General features: G+C 42.3%; 1 protein-coding gene across 1 annotated transcript in view; it reads left to right on the top strand.

The window, feature by feature from the left end:
• The window catches only part of CDH13 (cadherin 13), a 1,013,556-nt gene that overhangs the window by 123,991 nt on the left and 870,065 nt on the right, over positions 1 to 19,500 (top strand). The window lies entirely within an intron of this gene.

Below are 19,500 nucleotides of genomic sequence, written 5' to 3'. Positions count from 1 at the left end.
CAAACGTAACAGCAAACTAGGAGTTAGTAGGATTTAGGCACGATTAAATGGCATGCAAACTTTCAAAGCATATTTTATTCATCACTGCTTCATATCTCAACAACTTCCATTTGTAGTGTTTTCCAAGTTGCATTGTCATGAGCAGAATGTGACATATTTTTGAGGGGGGAAAATGAGAACGGTTCAAAGCTGTGAAATTTGGAGCGATGCTTATAAGTTTTTTTCCCCTAACTTATCTGGTTTTATATATATATAAATCCTAGCAGGAAAAAATCAGAATACAATAATTTTCGATAACAAGAAAAATGGCTTCTGTTTACACTGAGTTCTCACAGGTCAGATACGCATTAAGGGCACAAAAGCTAAAAGACAAAGAGAAATGACAATTTGAGCACTCAAAAAGCACGCTGAATTTTTCACAGGGTATGTCAAGGGGAGTTGCAAAGTGAAACCACAAATCATTGGCAGGAAGGCTGGCAGCTGGCAATAGAACATGTCATGGACTGGTGTTTCCCTTCTATCCCCCTAGTGACCTGCACCTCGGACTTCACCCATGCCACTCTGTCTTTCCTCCAAGACAAAATGAGGGAATTGAATGCAATGATCACTAAGCTTCTCTTCCTGCTCTAAAGATATTCCGAGTCTCAAGATTTCTAAGAGTTCTGTGCCATTAGAATTGATTACCTTTAAATTGTTATCTATTATTCATAAAAAGAAAATTATTCAAGCTGGTACTTTTTGGCACAAACTTTACCCACGACTTTTTAAAAATATTATCTCTTAATGTGCACAGTTCTCAAGCACTGAGCTAACTGGAACTGCCACAGAGTATTAATAGAAAACATATGTGAGAGGATGTTATTTAGTAAACCCTAAGTCCGTAATTCTAATGATTCAAATCAACTTTAACTTCCCACTAATTAGAAGCCAAACTCTCAGCTTTGCTTCTTTTATCTGCAGCTCCCCTTGTCTCAGGCTGCTCAGTGATGGCCGTGCTCCTGGCTGGGTCACTGCTTCCATGTCTACTGATTGAAGCTCCTGGCCAAACAGTAGGCAGGCTGAACTTGAGGGAGGGTTTCCGTGGAAAGCCGTGAACAAAGAGTTGTGGACTAAAAGTGAAGACTGGCTATGTTGGAAAAAGAAGGGAGCTCTGGTCTCTTTGGGTCTGTTTGTAAATATCTTTCTAGTGAGCAGGCTGTCACTCTTGGGGATGCCCTGAGTAGCTTGGGTGGACATTGTCTTCATTACCCAGCCATTGTCATGGAGTGATTAAAGCGGCGTAATGACTTTTTGAGGAAAAAATGATTATTTCCAGAGCTCTCTTGGAGGTACATGAACTGCTCTAAAATTGCAAGAACAAAGCAGGACATTCTTGGTACAACTGTGTACAAAATAACCAGCAGCACCTTGACATTTGTCGATTTCATTTAAGCAGATGAGTATGGGATTCCAGCTGCACCAGCCTCCTCACTAGTCCCAGAACACACCTCAGGGCCTTTGCACGTGCTAGTCTTGCTGCTTGGGATGCACCCCCCACCCTATATCCTCATGGCTTGTTACTACTTTTAATTAGTTTTTGCTTGAATGTTACTTTTTCACAGAGGTCATCCCTTCTGTCTTTAGTCACTCTTTGGCCCCTGGCCATGCTTTATCTTTACAGAATTTATCATCTCATGAGGTACTAAATATTTAAAAGTTGTTTATTTTTCCTCTCCTTTGCTAGAATTCAGGCTGCATGAGTGCAGGCTCTTTGCCTGTTTTGGACCCCATTTCATCCCCAGCCCTAGGAGAGTAATAGTGAGCACTCAGTAACTATTTGCCGAATGAATGAAAGTACGAAAATATACACATGGAGATCTGAGTGACTTTCCAACAATTTAAGTCAAAAGACAATCTTTACCTTAAAAATGCAGTGTCTGTACATGTTTGGCATTTGATAAATATTTATTGAAAAAAATGAACACGTGAATGGAATGGATATATAAATTTAATAGATATATTTTTCTATGGATATATAAATGTGCCCCTGAGTTTTAAAAGGAAAGGGAGAGTGGCAAGACTATGGTCTTGGGAAACAAGTAGTTGACAGAAAAGTTCAATTTCTAGATGCCCCATGACAATGCAAAAAATGCAATTGCACATAGCCTATTTCTTCATCTTTAAATGAGGGATAACTATTCAAACAACAACAATAATATAAATAATACATGCTTTGCAGCTTCAAGTGAGGATTAGGTGAGATAATGCATGAAATGCAATAATCTGGGTCTGGGGTCTGGGTAATAGTAAAGTTTCCATGTATTGCGCATATTAAAAAACAAAAAGCAATCAAATGTTCGGAATGAAGGAATGCAACCAGCCCACCTCTATCTCTGACCTGCTGGAGGAGGTTCTGATTCTGTCCATCCAGGTTTTTCCCCTTCCCCACACTCCATGACAAGACTGGGAGGAAACGTGGAAGGGGAGAGCTCAAATCTACATCTGGAAATGGGACTGTAGAATGTGAGGGTTCTGGGCAAGCAGATGTGAGAGCAGAGAGGGCATTTTGAGATCCAATTTGCCTTCTTTATGGGGTTAAAAACTATAAGCTGCGATTTGCATCCATTTATTTCTCGGATGTATCCAAGGCCATAGCATGGGGCCTAGCACGTAGTAGTTGCTCAATAAATAGGTGTTGGATAGTGAATGAAGAACATGAATCATTTTGGAGTTAATTTTGGTTGTGGATTTACATCCTTTTATCCTGTGAGGTTGAACTAAACTCGCAGTCACTTCATTCATTCTTTTTTTTTTTAATTAATTAATTTATTTATTTGGCTGTGTTGGGTCTTCGTTTCTGTGCGTGGGCTTTCTTCTATTTGCGGCGAGCGGGGGCCACTCTTCATCGCGGTGCGTGGGCCTCTCACTGTCGCGGCCTCTCCCTTTGAGGAGCACAAGCTCCAGACGCGCAGGCTCAGTAGTTGTGGCTCACAGGCCCAGTTGCTCCGCGGCATATGGGATCCTCCCAGACCAGGGCTCGAACCCGTGTCCCATGCACCAGCAGGCAGACTCCCAACCACTGCGCCACCAGGGAAGCCCACTTCATTCATTCTTAATTCATTCATTTCTTCCCTCACCTCCATATAGTTTGTGAATGCCTCGGGCAAATTGAATATCATTTTTCCTTTCACTTTTTAAAGAGACTAATATTTGGGTGTTTTGAGCTGCAGAATTTCAGAATTCTTTCTGCTAAACACCTCTTGAGACCCCAATTACTGAGACTATAAACCCCTCTAGAACCATAAGGGTTTCCTTGCAAAGATACTGCCATTATGCATCTTGTGAAAAGCCCCCCACATCTTTAGCCCAATTCAACGAGTTTCCATTGAGTGCCCAGCACTAAAAGTCTCAAATAAAATTGATTCCCTACTCCTTCTATTTTAACTGTCAAAATCATAGACTACATTGTTTCCGACTGAAAACCCGCTAACAGCTCCCCGCCGATCATCCCATTGTTCCTTCCCAGAGCTGGCACTGCCTGGAAGCAGTATCAATGGGGAATCTATATTGTGAATGGTATTTATTACAAGAAAATCATGTGGCATAAAAAGATTAATTGGCTTCATAAGCATGTAATTTTTTATACTATGAGCTTCTCAGTGGAAAGGCATTCTAAGGGAGGCATAATTGCTAATTCCAGTGTTAAACATGAATCTGAGGAGTATTTCATGGTCCGACTCTCTGAGTGTCATTTCTTCCTATGGACCAGAGAAGAGAGTGGAAAGGAAATAAACTTTCACTGAGGCTTCTACTCAGGGCCAGGCCCTGTGAGTTCCCAGACGTGGGTTTCTCCTTGTAATGACTTGAGAAGTACATGGAATTATCCTTATTATAAAAAAGAACCAATTCTCACAGGGCTTAAATAACTTCTCATAAAATCACCTCCTCATAGTTATGTGAAATCAGGATGCAAGACCAAGCTTCCTAGGGAATACTCAGTGACTCTGTATCCTATACCAATGTTTCTTCTGCCAAATTTAAGATGTGAAGTGTCCCCAAGAGCTGCCTACCCCCAAGTATTTTTCCTCACCACTTCACTTCACTGTCTGAAAGTCCACCATTAAAATGAATCTTGTGTTACAAGGCTGGAGTCTTCTTAGGCTTCCGCTAAAATGGGGAATGTCTAGTGCAACCTCTCTTTTGAGTCAAGGAAAATATGTAGAATTTAGGTCAAGATGCCCCAAGAATAATTTACAAAACTCATAAATACAAAGCTGATATATTTAACACCAGGTTCAGACCGTTTTTGAAGAATTGAAACTCCCTCCTTAGCTCTGGAGAGATCCGATCTGAGACTAGGGAAGCACTTCCCTGCCAAGGATAGGTGAAGTGCTATGACAAAGACTGAAGGTGCTCCGTAGATTCTGGATTGGATAGACCTGAGTTCACCTCCTGGCCCTGCCAGTTGCCATCCATGTCCCCAGTATACACTTGCCTAAGCTTAGGTTCGAACCTCAGCTCCACAACCTTCTGCCTCATTAGCTTTGGTTAAGTCAGTTAATCTGCAGAAGCTTAGTTTCCTCTTCAGAAAATGGGGTTATTTCTACCTCTTTCTTAGGGTTGTTGTAGGATTAAATGAGATGGTTCTTAAAAGCACTTAGCCTAACGCTGGACACAGAAAGAGTGGTCATAATATGGCAGTAATAGTAGTAGCCATGGTTGTTGCTGTCTTTACTATTATTATCATCTAATATATATTATCCATTATTCAATAAATTCCAATAAGTCTGGCTAAATCCCCCCCACCAAGAATTGCTTTCTTTCAGCATTCCTCAGTGCAAAATGTGAGATGTTCTTTGAGGGTAAAATAGAATATTAACCTTATCTTCAAGGCCCATTTGTGCCCAACATACAATTAAAAAAAAATTTATTATAAAAATCTTCAGAACTACAGAAAAGTTGAACTTTGCAGTGGGCGCATGTGCATTCACCACCTAGATTCTACCTTTAACATTTTACACCTTACTTTTCCACTCTCTCTCCCTCTGTGCATCCCTCTATCTATCCATTAATCCATCCTATGTTTTTGATTTGATGCGTTTCAAAATAAATTGTAGACATTGATATACTTTCTTCGTAAATACTTTAGCACGCATATTGTTAACTAGAGTTCAATATTTGTGTATACCTTTTTCTCTTTTGATGTAAAATTTACACGTGGTGAAATGTATAAATTTTAATGTATGTTCTCTGAGTTTAACATACACATGCATCTTTGTAACCTAAACCCTTGTCAAGATGTTGAATAGTCCCATTATCCCTGAAAGTCCCCTCAAGCCTCTTCCTAACCACTTCTGACACCCACCCTCCAACAACCCCAAAGCAACCGCTGCTCTGGTTATTGGGAACCATGGATTCGTTTTTTCTTTTCTAGAACTTGGTATAAATGGAATCATGCAGCACGTATTCTTATGCAAGGCTTCCTTCACTGACCATGTTTTTTTTTTTTTTTTTTTTTAGTAAGAACTCATTTTAAATTTATTTTGATGCTAATATGCAATGATTAGCAGATCCTAATAAGAGAATAAGGACTGACTGTGTTTTTAAGATTAACCCATGTTGCACCAGTGCACCCACTGAAAGAGTACAAACAACATTTTTTGAATTGCTGCAAGCAAAAGTCTTTCTCGTTTTATCTTGCTCTGTGTCAGACTTAAATTTCTTGTGCCAATTGCACTTGTGTCCCATAGTCCCCGGCCCTTTGCCTTCCCAGCTCAATGCCTTTGCTCGAACTCTTCCTCTCTGCGAGGCCCTGGCCTCTGCCTGTTCATTCCCTGCACTCCCTGCAGTGCTCTACTCCAGTCCCAGCGCCTCCCTGACTCCTCTGAGGACTACCACGGGTTTCTGCCTGAACTCCCTCTCCTTTGGACGGAATTGCTAGCCCGCTGATGGGTAGTGATGCTGCTGGTGATCAGTTCCTGGTCGTGGACTGGGGGAGAATAAGGGATGGAGACTGGCGCTGAGGGTCCCAGGGAGGGGTACTCTTCACTTATAAGAGCCAAAATAAGCGAGACCAGGGTGATAACTGCAAGACCCCAAAGAGAAAAGGAGTGAGGAGAGAGGGAGGAGAGCCAAGGGGATCAGCTCTATCTGAGTAATGGGTGTGAACTGGGCTGCGGTTGACGGCTCAGGAGGGAGACGAGGGAAGCTGCCAGGAGTAACCGCTCTCACGTGTAAGTTGTCTAAGTACGGAATAACTGGATTGATTTTCCTCGGGGCTGGTGGGAATGCTTCTCCTTGCTGCGTAGTCATGCAACATATGTCTTATTTTCTCAACTAAATTGCAAGGGAGTCTCTTACTATTGACTGGGACAGTTTCATAAGATGTTTGCTTATTTTGTTCCCCGTGGTAACCTGCACATGGGAAGGCCGCAGTAGAAACCCACTGATTGCAAGTGACGCCTCTCACCTGGTTATTCATTCTAGCAATTAGTTTTATTGATATTTTGGGGCCTGGACTTAACGTGCATTTGACTGAATTAACCATTTCAGCCACTATAGGCTTTGCAGCAGTTGAATCTGTCAACTGTGCCAGGGAAATGGGAACTGGGCAATGGAGACTTCTTCCACTTTATTGCCACTTTACTATCCTACCATGGTAGCATCCAACCATTAATGTTCATGGTATGAGGTGAATTTTTGTCTTAAAAATGTGGTATAGTATCAGTCTCTATTTTTGTTGCTCTAAAATTAAAATAGAAAACTTTGTCCCCAAAGTTTTGTCCATCAGACTTCCAGCCTAGTGCTTACATCTGTTTATAGGCCAGCAATATCTCCGATGGAGGAGGAAAATGGTCCAACAGCCACTGGACATTTGTCTCTTCTTGTTTCTTACTTCCCTAACCCAGCAGACTTCCTCAGTTGAGACTGATCCGTATTCAGTCTAACAAAGAAGATCAGAAGCAATTCAGTGTCAGCAGACTCCCTTTTACACCTTTAATATTGTGTATTTTGCCAATATTTCAAGGCAGTCTGAAGGCCTCCTGCTTTCTCATGAGGGCTGGGCATGAATGTTCAAGAGCGATCATTGTAATGACATCTCTCTGATTAAAAAGACAGCTAGTGAAATCAAAATAGAACATCAAATTCAGAAACATCATTAGCAGGATTCTATTTTGGTTAGGTCTAATCTTCTGTGGGGTCACCATGTTGCCTTCAATGAGCCTGACAATTTTCTATCATTTAGATTGAAACAGACCCATCATGTCACAGGCAAATGCCTTTATCATATTTAATTAACCCAATACCATGTAATAATCTCCCTGGTAATGATCCCTAGCCAGCACCTGAAAGCATGCAGCAACAAATAAATCATTGAAGTTGCAGGTATACTTAAACTGTTATTTGGTGCCATGGCAGAAGAGTATTGACAAGTTACTGTACAATACTAATTATACTAAGAAAATGTAAATGGTTTCATCAAGAAAAGAAAGAGCCAGATGGCAGGTTTTTTATACTGTATCCTCATATGTTAGGAAACGGGGTATTAAAAAGATATCATGCCCTCTGCATCAGGGAAGAAGGAGGAATAAAGATACCTGTGTCTTTATGGATGCCAGACTGAACCTCCAATTGGGGAAGCTGTTTGGTAAGAGGTAACATTCAGAAGGACGTTAGTGGCTGTTGATGTTTATGTCTCATGATGCTGCCCAGGATATAGGTGAACAAATAGTAATTAGGTGAATGCTACCTTTTTCTTGTGATAGTAGCTGCTGGCGGGGGTGGGGTGGGGGGGCGGGGGTGGGAACTGCCCTGTTCCATGGTGTCCTGGCTTTTCCTTCATGCTCGCAAATGATAAATTATTCACGAGAATAGATGTACCCAACATGTGGTAAATCAGTGGGCCTCCACTGAGCTGGTTTTTCTGATGCATCAGCAAGAACATACTTACCCGATTGCACTGCAGTTGAAAAACAAAATTCAGTTGGAAACAATGGACTTAAATCTACAGACTGCAACAGCACGTGGCAGAAAGGAAATTTGATTTCAAAGGTGAGATTTGGCAAGCCCGTGAATGCACGGTGCAGACTACACAAGGCAAGGAAGACTGAATTGGATTTTTAATAAGCATAGAGTTCTGAATTCTCTTGTTCTTGAATTGCACACCATCTCATCCAGCTGCTGTCCCCAGCTAGTGTCACCAGAGCTGAAGTGACAGCCAAAGAGTAACTGTGGCTTGGGAAGTACTCATGTGAGTCTGATTATCTGCTGGTTAGGTTGGGCTGCTACCTGCCGTAAAACAGGGCTGTGATTTAGCCTTATTAGAAAACAGATTTGGAAACCGTTAAAAGAGAAGCGTGTTTGAATAGTAATATGCTCCTTTGCTTTCCACTCCTTATTATTTCGTCTGTGTGTATGTGTGTTTGTGTGCACGTTGCATTGTTGTTACTCAACCAATCAATCAAAATGCTGTTTATTATAAAAGTAATTCTCGTTAATTAGAGAAAATTTGGGACATAAAAAAGGAAGAAAAAGAAAACCACTCAAGGGTTGCAACCCAAATATGATCATTCTTAACAATTTAGTGTAGTTACTTAGAGTCTTTTTCCTTTATGCACATATTTTTAGTTGGTTTACTTTTTATATAGTTGGACTCATCATGAATCATATATTAAACATCCTTAAAAATCATCTTAAGTTTAGTTTATATAATTAAATTAGCAATAGTTATGCTTTGAACCATTCCATAAATAGATATCATTTTATAATTTTTACACAGTCAGTTCTCAATGGTTGCATAATATTCCTCTGTTTAGATATATCATATTTTGGTTAAGCATTTCCTTATTGTAACATTTTTGTTCTCAATATTTCCACTGTTTTTTCTTTGTATATTAGAGAAACTAATTTGTGACTTTAGTATAAATTAAAACTTGTTTTATTTCATAAATCTTTTCACATTGTTTTACAATTTTTTATAAATATAATTTTTAATGGCCACATATTTTTTAAAATCAGAAGGCAGCCTCATAACAGTTAGCTATACCTTTGTGTTTAACTGTTGAGATCAAGGTGCTTTCTAATTTTTCACAATAATAAATGATAGGCCGGCTCATTAGCTAATCAAAATGTATGATGCACCCATTATATACAAAGCACCAGGCTAAACTGGTTATATTTGTGCATAAAGCTTTTTCAACTTTAGGATGCTTTACTTAGAAAGGATGTCTAAAATTGGTGCTGTTGGATCCAATGGGATGTGTGTTTTTAAGGGTGTGGGTAGAGGTTGCCTGATGGTTTTGGTGAGGGTCTGTTACTAATCTATTCTGCCACCAGCACTTCATGAGTGCTCGTTTCACCACTCCTAGGCATCAACTGCTATGTTCTGCCATGAGAAGGTGGAGGTAGTGGGGCAAGGAACTTTACTGGATCATGAACAAAGGGTTGGCCCCATCCCTTGTTGCCCTCCATTGAGCCCTGTCTGGCTGCCCTGATTTTTTGGGGAGGCTGGAGCTCAGGAACAAGGCATACTTGGATTTCAAGATCACAGAGCTGGTCGAGTGGGACCAGAGCTTTTCCAGGAGACCCACTCCCTCTGCAGAGGGAAAGACGGATGGAGGTCTGTTCCAGGAAAGGGCAGCCAAGGAGCCTAAACTCTGATTCCAAAGGGCAGTGCAAGCTCAGGTAGACAGTCGTCAGCCAGACTCTATGCTAATCCTGTTAGATGATTGATCTTTTTTCATTCTCCCAACAACCCTACTGGTAGGGACTTCTTAGACCCATTTTATAGATGAAGAAATACAAACTCAGAGAGGTTAGATAACTTTCCCAAGGCAACAGCTTGTATCAGAATCAGGACTTGACCTCAGAGCTTTAGAATACACGCTGTTAAAACTGTCACTTTGGTTCCTCAGAAGCAGACTCTGAATGAGAAGTTGTGTGAGTGTGACTTGTAAGAAAGGTTCCCAGACAACACTGATAGGGAGGTGGGGAAGTAAGACTGGGAAGCGGGGGAGTGAGCAAGGAGTCAAGCAAAGTCCCACAGAGGAAAGTTCGACCTGATCCCCCAGAGAAACAGGAGAGGTGTGGGTCACACTTCAGTGCTGGCCCATCAGAGGTGAGGGATCTTAAATATTTATACCTCTGAGCCCACCAATCCTTGGTTAGGGGCTTCTTTGCCTCCCTGATTACAGGCAAAACAGATCCTGGCAGCCAGGATGCAGCCTTTGCAAAAGAGAAACACAGAGGCCCATGGTGTGCAGGCACTGGCTCGTAACTGTTCCGTGAATGTTGGATGTTAACTTGTTAGGAATTTTGCAAGTTAGTTAACCTCACGTTGATAGCTTGAGATCGGCCATGGTGGGAATAGTTACCCTATGGAAATTGGCTTACATTACAAATTAGGGCTCTCCTATCCCCAGAGGTGGTTGTTAAACATTTACCAGCGTGCCACTGCAGGTGCTGGCTGTTAGGAGTGCGCCGGGAGCTGGTGTGCAGTAAAATGGCAAAGGGATCTGAGGGGGTGTGGAGGGAGCCGTGATAGTATCTGCTGCGGCGCTGATCTATACCAAGCACTAAGTGCAGCAGGAAGCCCCCCCCCCCCGCCGCCTGTACACACACACACACACACACACACACACACACACACACACACACACACGGGCGAGGCAGGGGGCCCTGAGAGGAAGGGCACTGGTGAGAAGGAGAGGGACCAGCTGGATTTCAGGGCAGAGTCTCTGAACCTGGAGGTGGCCTGGGTAGGAGAAGTGCTAAACAGACAAAACCTAGGACGAACCGAGATAATAGCTAACTAAACTATTGAGCACCAGGGTAGATGCCTTACTTTGGTTACTTCTTCACAGGAGCCCTAGGAGGCGGACATCACCGTCATCTTTCCCACCCCCATTTTTATAGATGATGAAACTGAGAGTTAGAGAAGGACCTTGTCCAGTGTTACAGGGGAAGAGCTGAGCTTTGAACACCTTAAGCCAGATTTCAAAGACAGATCTTTTAATAATGAAGCCAGAATACCTCCCTGGTCGACTTCCTACAGACTCAGCCAACATGATGGGGGCATAAGATGGTAAAGGGGTCATCAGGATGCCCCAGGAATACCCTAATCTTACACGGTTTGGTTGTCAGAAAAGGAAATGCAGAGGGAGCACCAGAGCCCAGAATTAGTGGTTGGGTCTTGGTGTGGAAAGGATGGGTACCCACGTCCCGTCGAGTGATGGAGCTCTAGGTGTACTGCCTTCCTGTCTCAGAATCAGCTCAAGGCTGGGGCCCAAGGCAAAGGACACAGAGGCTGAGAAAGGCAGAGAAAACCTGGGAGATGGGCTGAGCCAGCAGAGACATTTTCAATCAGGCTTGTCTGAATTCTCTTGTGGCAACAAAGATAAATGTCCCTCTTATTCTTTGTGGTTTTCCTTGCCATGAGAGCCGCCACTTTGTGAAAGTCCCTTGTTTCCTTTCTCTGGCTTGCCCATTCCTGGATTGATACAGTGGTCAGCAGTGAGGATATGTGGAAGGGTCTTGAAAGCTGCCACTCTAGCTTCATTACTGCCATGCTTTGGCCTTCAAGGCCCCCAGGAATCCCATGACATAAACAGTTTTGGAGGGGGAAGTAATAGAGGGACTTATCTCTATGACATAGTGGAGATATATCTGAAAGTTTCCTTTGAATATTAGCTCATTACAACTTTCTGTTTGGGGTATTTTATCTTGTGTTTTATCCCATAACAGTCTAGAGCTGCCTTTCAAATCTCATTGGTCTCCAATACATTTTGTGTTTTCTTCTATGTATACCTACTTGTATGTATGTATATTCATTTACAAATATAAAGTAACTTCACTGAAGCAAATTGAAAATAAAACCTTTTTTATGTTGCCAACATTACATTTTTTCTTTTTCTTAATTCATCCAGGAATATTGTTTTCCTTTACACCTAATTATTTGATGGAGTTTCCTTTAGAAAAAAGTGGAATTGACATATATACAGTAATATGTATAAAACAGATAACTAATGAGAACCTGCTGTATAGCACAGGGAACTCTACTTCACTGTACAGTAGAAACTAACACAACATTGTAAAACAACTATACCGCAATAAAAAATTTAAAAAGAAGGAAAAAAAATCTGCCTCTCTACCACTAGGTCAAGAATGTAGGTCTGGGGCCCTACTGCCTGGGTTTGAGACCCAGATCTTCCCTTTTCTGCATATGACTTTGGTTCTGTTCCTTAATTTCTATATGCCTTGGTTTGCCCACCTGAAAGTTGTGGATACTTATAGTACTTTTCTCACAGGTTATTGTGAGAGATAAGTGAGTCTGTATGCACAAAGCCCTAAGAAATATGTCTGGCCCCATAAGCACTGAATGTTGTCAGCTATCGCTATGTAGTCTTCAAGTTTTAATCTTGACCTTCAGAGAAAGAACTCTTTTATTCGACAAGCATTTATTCAGCATTTACCATGTGCTTTGCTTTGTGCTATGCCTTTCCTTATCTATAGTATTTTATCTGATATAACTTAATTCTCACCACCACCCTGTGTTAAAGTTATTATTCTCGTTTTCTAGGGTTTGAACCCTGGAAATGCCACGTGCCAGCTGTGTCAGCCAGGATAGGTGAGGCTGTGCTGCAATCACAGGACAGCACAGGTCTCAGAGCCTGTTCACGACGCAGGTTTAGCTCTCCCTCTTGAAAACCAAGTCAGGGAGCACTCCTCTGTGAGGGGGCTGAGCAAGCGAGGCTGCCCTGTCTCATTGCCCCTCCATGACTAAATGTGCTCCTACAATCGCTACCACTGGGAAAAGAGCATCGGGGAAAGTCTCCTTGGAGATGCTTTGACTTGGAAAGGAAACGGGTCACTTCTGCCTACAGCCCATGAACTAGAACGCCTCAAGGGCTCTGCCCAGTGGTCTTAGGAATCGTAATCCTCCCATGTGCCTGGAAGGAGAACAGGGCAGGGTATGGTGGGTGTTAGACGTCTCCACCACCCATATGTGGCTTTGAGCACATTGCTTAACCTTTCTAAGCCTCAGTTTCCTCATTTGTGAAATGGGAATGGAAACTACACCTACTACCTATAGTTGTGATGCAGAGTGAATGAGATAAGTGCACGTGAAGCTCTTAGGACAGTACCTGGCACACAGGAAATAGCCATTCTGTGGTCATTATTATCATCACCTACAGGAGACTCAGCAGAGCTTCATGATTCAGTAGTTACAGTAGCCACAGCTTTGGATTCAATCATGAATGAGTTTGAATTCCAGTTCTGTCACTTACCATCTGTATAAGCCTGGGGAAGTATTGCCTTCTTTTACCCTCACTTTTCTCATCTACAAAACAGAGTGGAATCATACCCATCTCACAGGCTATGTCAAGGGTAAGATCACTAACATTTATTGATTCCTCAGCAAGATGAGCAGAGTGTTTAAGATCTGTTGCATCAGCTGAGGAAGCTGAGCCACAGAGAGGTTAAGTAAGATACTTGAGATTCTCTAGTAAATTAGTAAACAGTGGAGCTGGGATTAAAAACCAGGCAGCTTGGCTTCTCAGCCAATTACCTTAACTCGTACACCTCACAGCCTCCCTGAGACCCACTAAACAAGCGCCTGGCACAGGGCCAGATACACACTTGATCCTTTCAACATTAGTGCCTTCCTTCTTTGCTTGGGTGCCTGCTGAAGGAAATATGCTTTGGCTTTTCCTAGACTAGATTCTGTTTGAGACACATATTGATGGCTTTTTCTTTCCATGAATGGATGGAAGTGTGAAGAGAGCAATAGGAAAAGGCAGGATTTATTCCATGTGCCTTTGCGAGAGTATCAAAACCTGTACGCAAAAATGCGCAGCGCAAAGTTGGTGCTCACTTAGCAGGAGACCTTTATTATTTTTAAGAAGCGGCCATGCTTATTGGGAGTCTCTGAATCTGTATACGTTACTCTAGTAAATGGGGACACACAAAGGGACCAGATGGACATAGTGGCCAATTGAATAATACACAACCTGCACATATGAACCTTCTTTTCCCATAAGAATCTATTTGGTTTTAACTGAATGAGGAAGTTAAATCCATGTCCTGTTTTCTATTTTCATTGTACCTACATGGGTTGACTATGGAGTTGGTTTTCTTTCCAGAGTAAACACCTGGTATTTAAAGATATAATCAAACACCAAGGAGGAACTGCCTTGGGAAAGCAGAACTGGTGAGGCGACTTCATTCTGCTTTTCCTCTGCCAGAGGAGAGGTGGGACGTTCCATTTCCAGCTGGAGTAAAGATAGAGAACTAAGTGTCCTAGCACATTGCACAGAACTAAAGCCTACAACTAGTAGATTTGAATTCAGATCTAACCAGAGCCCTAGTTACTTACAACAGCTTTATGCTTTGGGCACACAGGCAATAGAAACCCATATTTAATCATTTCCAAACATAAGACATGGCAAAGACTACCACCTCCCTTCCTTTTTTCAATACTGGATTTAAAATGCTTAGATTGGCTGTCTCAGGGACTGAACTATCCTTGTTCTTGAATCCTGGGATATTTTTAAATACAAGTGTAGGTCTGAGTAAAGAGAATGATCAGGAATCAGCCCTGGGGATAGTTGGGTATATTAATCAATCTTAGATGGAAATGTTGAGATCCCAGAGAGTGAAGAAAGGTGCTGGGCTTTGTAGCAGACATGAAAGGGAACCTTGAAGTGTAAAGACTGGGGAGGGGGAAGGGTGAGGCTTGAGTAATCAGCTTATTAGAAGTTATTTTTTAGTGTAATAAATATGTAAAAACACTGTGTGCTAAGTTCCATTCTATGCACTTGAAAAATTTAACCCCTAGGAGGTAGGTATAATTTCATCCATTTTACAGATGAGGAAACTGAGGTACAGAGAAGTTGAGGACTTGGGCAATGTCACACAGCTGGTAGGAAGCAGTCCAGCTTAAGAATCTATATCTCTACCATTGCACTTTGCTGCTTCCCAGAGCTATCCACCCAGAACAGAGCAGAGGCTGCTCCAGGAATTCCTGTTCAGAGTCCAAGGGTCACTGTCAAATCAGGCTGCTGGCACAGCAGGCCTTATTCCCTGGTGTTCAGGAGGAATGATTGTTTACTTGGTTGCAAAAGGAATTTAAAGTAGATTGTGCAGAAGAGAGAGTTTGGGAGTGGATGTAGAAGGATGATCAGTAGCTCCAAAGGGTGAGGCTGTAGGAGGGAGGAAAGAGAGCCGGAAAGAATGGGAAATAAGGATTTAAACTAACCTAGAAATTTACCCGTAACCGACCAGCTCTTACTTTGGGCGTTTATCTGGGTACTCTCTCCCACCAGAACCAAATTGTTGGAGTTGTTTAGACTGGGGGATGCTGTGCCCCAGTGTGTCTGTGTGTGAGTGTGTGTTTACCTTCACGTTTCTTTTGTGGAGCAGATGGTGGCAGAAGGATATTGGGGGAGGTTAAGTGCAGAAAAGAGGCAGGGGGAGCATCATGGGTCTCATCCTGTCTTGTCACACAGGTACCTTTGACAGCCCTGGAAAATCGATCATTCCCCCGAAGAGCCAAACACATCTGTACATGTGTATCATGTTAGCTGCACCTTTCCCTGACAGGTACACCTTAGGGGCTACAGTCTCTGCCCTTCTGTGCCAAGAGCAAATTCCTTTTGCCCATGATTTCAGGTACATCGGAGATTTACGTAAACAAAAGAAGCACAGCTGAAAGCTTGATTTAAAATCAAGCAACGTTTCTTGCAATATATCTAATTACACAATCTCCTGCTCCCTTTTCATTTGCAGGAACTGGGGGGAAGGGAAGGCCAGTACTATATATTTAAGAGGAAAAACACAGATATAGACTCCAAGTGGTTACAACAGAATTGGTTTATTTGAAAGCTCTGTCTCCACTTCCCCTGCAAAAATTCAGGGAAGGACCTGGGGATTCAGGGAGGTGGAGTTCTCTCTCCTTGCCAATCCTTCCCTTGTTGTCTGATAAAGGGTGTAGCAAGCAGGCGAGAAACAACTGCAGGGGAGCAAGGGATATAAATATTCAGTCGTGACAGTCCCCAAAGGATAAATGACAGCAGCCCATGCAACGTGCCTTCTGCTCATTTTAAACGGATTCTTCTCCTCCACACCCGAGGAGACATATTAGTAAATTGATTCCAGGTGATGCTGACATTTTGTAATTATCACTATCTATAATTTTCATCTTATTCCATTGAATATTTGATCATTTAAAATAAAAGAGCATACCCAATAGTGGTCATTAGTTTGGCTCAAGGGAAAATTCATGGTTTAATAAACTCACATTAGAAATAACTAAAATTACAATTGGCATGATTAGCTTCCTATTTTTTTAATAAAAAAATAAAACAGACTAATTTTATCCAAGCTGACAGCTTTTGTCTTTCAAACTGGTTCACTGTTCTATTGTTTCCTTGGAGGAAGGAGAGACATCTATAACACAGCAGTAGTAATAAAAAACGTAATAAACCAACGCACAAAAACAAGGGTTATGTTTCATTCTACACTTGGCAGTCGCTGAATACTATATATTCTCCCATTTTCTGACTAACCATGGACTGGAGCGAGGAAAGCCGTGTGGCTCTGAAACAAGGTCACGTTTGGGCGAGTGAGAATCAGAACTCTTGTCCTGCTCGTCTGAAGGGACTGCTTTGTGAGGATTGCCTGGGAAGGCAGGCGGTTCTGGGCTTGACTCCCTTTTTTCCCTCGGTGTCAGTTTTTGTTTTATGGGTATCTTCTGCAGTTTGCCTCTAGGTTTATTTTAGGTATCATTTCTGAAGGAAAAAAAGGGGCAGTTTTAATATTCAGGAAACTATTTTTTAAAAGGTAATGGAACAGATTTGACTATTGCCAGGGCAATGCTGTTGGGTTGCCACAGGGAAACATTTCACCAGTTGGCCAATAGGCGGAAACTAGAGCATTCTCCATATTCCTTCGACTCTGGGGAATACCGGCCACAAGGGGCCTGCTTATCGTTTTACTTGCTGGCAGTTTAGGGTTTGTGAGTTTACTTAAGGGATTAATGGCTGGAGATTATCTTACTGGAAGTAAGTGATGTTGTTGATCGTACATGCTGGCACCCTAATGGTTGAGGTCATTCTTCATTTATTCATGTAGCCACCCACCCACCCACTCACCCTCACCCATCAAGCATGCAGTCATCCTGTATCCATCCACCCATCCATTAATCTGTCATCCATCCGTTTATCCATCCATCCGTCCACCCATTTACCCACCTATTTACCTATAAATCCATTTATCCATTCATCCTTTCATGCATCCACCACCCACCTACCCTCTCATCCATCAGTATACTCTTATCGATCCATACAACCACCCATCCTTAAAAATTTAATAAAAATTTATCAAACCTTTAGGCATTGGTAGTAAAGAGACACATAAGTCACAGTTCTGTCCTTAAGGAGCTTATAATATCATACAAGAGTCCTAAACCAAAAATTACATAGTAAAATTCTGAGTACAACTATAGAGAACTATGCCATATTGCTGTGGGAATTCTCAAGAAGGACTGGCCTACTTTGAATGATTCAAAAAAGGGTGTGCATATGTGAACTATAATGTTACACATGGTAAATATGGGAGTGACTACTGGGGTGGGGAAAATGACAACAGGGAATTGAGCAGTGGATGAATGCCCAGGCCCTAAGTTCTCTCTAAGAGTATCAGTTTGCTGTTCAGTAGAACTCTTCATATTTATGTGGGGACCCAACCAGGGAGTGGACATTATGGAGGTATTATTAAGGCACCAGGCAGGTGAAGGAAACTGAAGTAGGGCCTCAGGGAGTCAATCAAAAGAACTACGATTCGGGATGGGCCTGTAATTCTGAATGAAGGAAAGGAGAAAAGAATAAACAAATGGATGGATGAAGTGATAAACAAATGAACTATAAGCGGATAAATACATCTTAGGTTACAGGCAAAAATGTAAATTTATATTCAATCAATGTAGACGCTTAACATAACTTTGCCTGATGACATCTTTGACCAAAACCAAACCGATACAACAAAATCAGCTCCATCACAAATCACATGCCGGCAGCTGAGCTTCTCGCTGCTTTGCTCCTGCTGCCGATTGAGTCTGCAGGAATCCTGACAGGTACAAGCTGCCGTCAGCTCCAAACGCCTAACACTCAGCTCTGCCAAAGGGCTCTGTGCGAGGCCTTTATGCCTTTCCCAGTAGCCTCCGGTCTCTGTTGAAACATAGCAGCTGTTACCAGGGATAACTCCACCTCCCAAACAAAAGCACAGACTTTGTGGAGCTTTCCCAGGTGCTGCGAGCCCAGCATTGCCAAAAATGCCCGAGATTCACACAGTCTCCTTTCCCCATGAGCTTAAATAGGCTGGAGGCAAATGCTTGTTGACAACAGGTGTGGCTCCATGTGAGAAAATGTTCCGTTCCGTTATTGCAGGGTTGGCACCAAGGGACATTTCCTGTGGAAGAAATGGGCAGAACCAGGAGCATGGGAGATCCATACCCAGAGCCAAAAAGGGCTCAGTTCCTCCCTTTTAGCGCCAAAGGCCCCACAACTCTATGAGCGGGTGCTCCTAATAAGTACAGAGGTTTCCATAGCCAAAGGAAGGCTAGGCAGGAAGGGGTGGGCTTCCTGGCGAGGAAGCTGCAGCCAGCTCACTGATTAGGCTTTTTGTGCTGGTGGTTAAGTGGCTGCATTGTCATTAACTCAGCTAGGTTAACTTGCTCAGTGGAGGCTTGCAAAGCTGTGTGAACCTGCCCTTCTCTCATCTTGAGTCAGAGGTTGGGCTGTGAGGGCACAGAGAGGCAACCTCCAGGAGGTGGGGGCCCAGCCCTGAGATTACTAGACAGAAACCCCAAGGACAGAGAGAACTTCTTATTCGTCTGAGAAATCTGTCTAGTGATTCTTTCTATCCCTGAACTGTCTTAGGGGCAAAGCTAAATAGAATTGGTTGCTAGATGACGTTCTAATTTCAGTGAGAAAACTGTTTAATTCTTTACTGCTTTGGGAGATCCTCCCCTTCTAACTGTAAAGGCTCATCCATACCCAGGGCTTTATATGGAATTACTAGGGCAACAAGTAAGGATAAGGAGAAATGTAAGAGGCAGTGGCAGCTCTCTTATAAAGAAACACTAGTAATCAGACTATTCTTAGTTATTAAAGACTGAGGCAGAGGAGGGAAAGAATTAAATGGAGATAGGAAAAAATTTTTAAATACTGATTCTTTTCATAATACTGTACTTTGTCAGAAATTCAGTTTGCTTTTTTCTTCTCCCTCCATGGGATCCACATATATGTTTACGGAGGTGTGAGCATGTATATGTGTGTGTAAGGGGGTGGTGTAACAATTTTTCACTCATTTTCAAGGCCTGAAATCCTATGTATTAGTATCCTAATGTATTAATTTGGAAGCAAAGTTGCAGTATCAGATTGAGCCTGAAAGTTCAGTGCTTTAACAGCACACACTATTTCCTGCTCACACAACAGTTCTGGGCCAGCAGTTTAGGTCTGAGAG

This window comes from Monodon monoceros, unplaced genomic scaffold (assembly GCF_005190385.1).
Source record: "Monodon monoceros isolate NGI ecotype Baffin Bay Population unplaced genomic scaffold, NGI_Narwhal_1 Super_Scaffold_10, whole genome shotgun sequence".
Classification (NCBI taxonomy): domain Eukaryota; kingdom Metazoa; phylum Chordata; class Mammalia; order Artiodactyla; family Monodontidae; genus Monodon; species Monodon monoceros.
This window is presented reverse-complemented; position numbering and strand designations above follow the sequence as displayed.